Genomic DNA, 4611 nt, shown 5'->3' on the forward strand with positions numbered 1-4611 from the left:
TTTATCCTGCTTGGTGTTCTCTGAGTGTCCTGGATCTTCGTCTTAATGTCTATCATTAGTTCTGGAAAGTTCTTGGCCATTATTACTTCCAAATTTCTTCAACTCTGCTCTCTCTTCTCATGTATTCCAAAGACATATATGGTAAACTTTTTGAAAACACCCCACAAGTATTTAGATATTTTATCATTTTTTTCCCATTCTTTTCTTTCTCTTTGTATTTCCAGTGTGTAGCCTACTGATAAACTCATCAAAAGCATTCTTCATTAGTGCTACAAAATTTGGGATTTTAGCATTTCCTTTTGATTCTTTTCTCAGAATTTCCATCCCTAAACTTACATTCCCCATCTGTTCTTGAATGTTGTCTACTTTCTTCATTAGAATCCTCCACATATTAATAATACTTCATTTAAATTCCCCATATGACTATACCAACATTTGTGTCATAGTGGATCTGCTTCTGATGCTTGCTTTGTCTCTTCAGATTGTAGAGTTTTTTCCTGAATTTTGGCATGCCTTATAACTTTTGTTGAAAGTAGAATATGTTACATTGAATAGCAGGAATTGAGGCAAGTGTTAAGATTTATGTTAATGAGGCCAAGAGTTGGACTGGCTTAACAGTTGGTGTAGGTGTAGGTATCTGAAACTTCCCATTCATTTGTCATCCTCGTCTGTGCCTCTTTGCTTTTTGTTGAGCTTCCCTGATACTTTCCCCTTGGATTGCATGAGTTTATTTATGTTCTTTCCAGTGTAATCCATGTTACAATGCTGAGGGCTTGGTGTGGTGATGAGCAGGCAGGGGAAGGAAAAGTTCTATGACCTTAAGATTACATCTCAGTATTACAGGAGGCTGTGTCCCTGGGCTCTGACTTCATGAGTGTCTCTCAGCTCTTTGTTTGCCCTCTTAACTGACAATGGAAGGTTAAGGGGGCCGGAGAAGGAGAAATATCCTTCTTCCAGGTGGGATGAATCTCTGATAAAGCATTTTTTCCCTAAAGTATAGGTCTCTGTTATGAAGCATGCTCTGGGGATGTTCCACAATGTACGCTTGCCATCCCTCTGGCAAAGCCACAGTGCTTAGGTCTGTCTGGGTCTCAGTTGAGAACACAGTGGGGTTCCAGGAAGTTAAACCCATGATATGTGGGGACCCAGGGGTTCCTGACTCTCATATTATTCCATACTCAGCTTCCAGCAGCTTGTGGAAATAACTACATAAGTCCTATGAGTTTACAGCTCCCTGAAGCACATCTCAGCTGTGAGTCCCTGGACTTCCCTAGCTCCTGAGATTGAGATATGGGCATTTATTTGCCCTGCAAGTTATATTCTTTTGTGAAGATCTTTCAAGATCTTCTAAACTTCCTTTCAAATCCCAAATACTTCCCAAGGGACTTGCTCTTACTTTCCTCAATTCCGTTTCTAAGATCTCAAGAAAAGCCAGCATTTTTCTTACCTGGAATATCACAATGGTCCCTTCCCCGATCTCCATACTTCTACACTTGTCCTCCAGTTCCAATCAATTCTACATGCCACCCAGAGAAATGTTTTAAAATGCAAATTAAATCAGTTTTCTCCTCTGCTTAAAGCTCATCAAAGGTGGTAAAGGAAATTGAACTGTGAGCTCTTCTGTGTACACTTGTAAGCTTTTGCACTTGCAAAACAAAATGAAATGATAGCTAAGGAGTATAAGATCCTTCCTCGAAAAGAACAAAGAGATATGGAGAGATGACCATGGCTAGAGATGTCATAAAACAAAAGATGGGAAGCATTTGGATGCATGACAACAGGGTGAGAAGGGCAGAGAATGTTGCAAGTTGAGTTTGGGGATGGCTAAGTGCTTGAGACATATCGTGGTGGGTGAACTAATTAATACCAGAATCACTCTTCAGAATGCCGGGATACTTGGAAAATAGGAGCCTCAGGTACTCCGTGGATGATGTCAGTTACAGAAGAGGATTAACTGGAAGTCTATCCAGGGAGTGGTTGGATACTCAGATACACTCCACCACTGTAAGCATCAACAGAGCTACCACACCTCTGCCCTAGAGAATAAAAACAAATGTGGGATAAATTGGACTCACCAAAGAGACTAAAGCAAAGTGACTTAGGATACAGACATCAGTCAGAGCTAGAGGCAAGGATGAGGTATCACAGTGACAAAAGGGGATCAGATGAAGAGGAGTTAACAATGGTTGTCTGCATCCCGTGTGTCTATGCTGCTCTGTGTACACAGGAATAAGTAACTGAATGAATGAGTAAATGAGAAGGGAAACTTTTAAATAGCTAACTTCCAAATATTTCTAGTTTTATGGCTTTGAGATTTTATAATTTTTCCAAGTATCTCCCTAGAAAGAAGAATTCTCAAAGCTGACTGTTAATTGGAGGGCACATCAGCACAGAGTGCTGTTGAGAACCAGTCCCCTGTCACAGTAGAGATGTGTTATCACTGGTGCTTTAGCTGCCCCACATATCTGCACTGGAGACTTGGATTAGCTAACTCCCTCAGCCTGGCTCTCAGTGACACAAGGCATCTGAGCTCCTCTTGCATTCACAGAAATCAATGATGACTTTAATAAAAGAGTGGCAATTTCGTTCAGACCTTTGTGGGCCCAGGAAGTCATAATTCAAATTATATTCACGAGTTAAAAACACACGCTTGCCACTTCAGCCAGCATTCACACTACATGTTTAATGCACCACTTAACTGCTGAGATATTCCTCATATATTTATTAACCTCTCAAATTAATGAAAGCCTAGTACTTCTTTAACAATTTACGTTTATCCATGTTGAACTTATTTTTACTAATCTCCGTGTAAATCAGGGCTGGTAAGTGGGATAAATAGAGCACAGTTCAAGAAAGGCCAATATCACTAATGAATATGGATACAATATCCTATACCTGATATTAACAAATCAAACAGAACAGTGTATAAAGAGGATGATGCGGCATAATCAAGCCAGATTTACTCTAGAAATGTAATATGGATTTGACATTTTAAAAAGTCAATTAATATTATCAACACTAACAGGGTAAGGTCTCCAAATGTTTTTGTCATCTTAACAGATTAAATAAAAGCATTCAAAAAGACACAAACTTCATTTGAGATTAACAGACACAAGCAAATTAATGACTCAGCAAACCAAAATGAAAAACAAAGTACTTCCCTGACCTAATTAAGGCTATCAACACAAAACCTAACGTTGTGATTAAGGAACAAGATAAGAGTGTCCACTTATCTCTGCCATGCAAGAGTGTACTGAAGAGAGTGAACTGTTTTAGTTCACTGTAGGGCACACACACACACACACACACAATTGCATATGTATGTGGATCAGAAAGAAAAAAAACCTATCTGTTTTACAGATGACTTAGTTGAGTAATAGAAAATGTAAAATTCTCTAAGTAAAATATTAGAGTGAATAAAAAAATATAATAAGAAAGCAGAATATAAAAGTAACATTCAAAAATCTTTTGCATTCTTATATATCAGTAAAGTTTTAAAAGAGATAAAGCTTAAATAACATCAAAAATATAAAGTATCTAGAAATACATCTAACAAAATATTTGCAAGACATTCATGGAGGCCTTTATTGATAATATCAAATATCATTATAGAAAAGCATACAAATCTCTATAAATGAGATAATATACATGTAGTGGAAAATCATGTTCATGCATTGGAAGACTCAGTATTTTAAAAATTCTACCTTCCTGTGATTTGATCTACAGATTCAATGCCATCTTCATCAAACTCCACTTTCTTAACACCAATTCCAGGTGGATTAAATCCTAAATCTCATTTCATTTTATTGTCGGGGTTTGCAGAGGCATAAAGAGACAGAGAGAGTCTTAAGCAAGCTTCACACCCAAAACAGAGCCCAACCTGGGGCTGCATCTCATGACCCTGAGATTATGACCTGAGCCAAAAATCAAGAGTCGGATGCTTAACTGCCTGTGCTCCCCAGTGCCCTGAAAGTATGCTTTATATTATTAAAGCATGAAAACACAAATTACAACTGCAAACAGATGCCATCAAAACCCAATTAACTGGCAAAAATTAAGATTTCTTATATGAACAATTGTTAGAATGTGAAGCGATGGCAACTGTCACATTTGGCCAGGAAATGCGTCAATTGTATAACTACATTTTGGAATAAGCTAACAGTTGCATGGTCTTAAATCAAGAAAATTTGCTTCTAGGCATATTTTTTTTTTTTTAGAGAAACCCTTGAATCTGTGAACAAGAATGGTAACACATTGATCATACTAACAAAAACTAGAAACTCCTTAAATCTCCATCCACAGTATATTAAACAAACTGTAGCATGTTGTACAATAGAATGTTGCAAAGCAATAAAAAGATTGGTAATAACAACCATGGGTATCCACATAGATAAACTTCGGACATTATGGGAAAAATAAGCAAGTCAGAAGGAAATCTGTGTATGATTACATTCATATGAATTTCAAAATCACGTAAGATAAAACATCACATCCTTAGACATTCACACACAGGTGATAAAATTGTATTTTCAAATGGCAAGGGGTTAGTAAAAATGTCAAAATATAACTCGGGAAGTAGTGAGGGGACACAGTTTAGGAATAGCATACAGA

The sequence above is a fragment of the Canis lupus genome, chromosome 18 (assembly GCF_003254725.2).
Source record: "Canis lupus dingo isolate Sandy chromosome 18, ASM325472v2, whole genome shotgun sequence".
Classification (NCBI taxonomy): domain Eukaryota; kingdom Metazoa; phylum Chordata; class Mammalia; order Carnivora; family Canidae; genus Canis; species Canis lupus.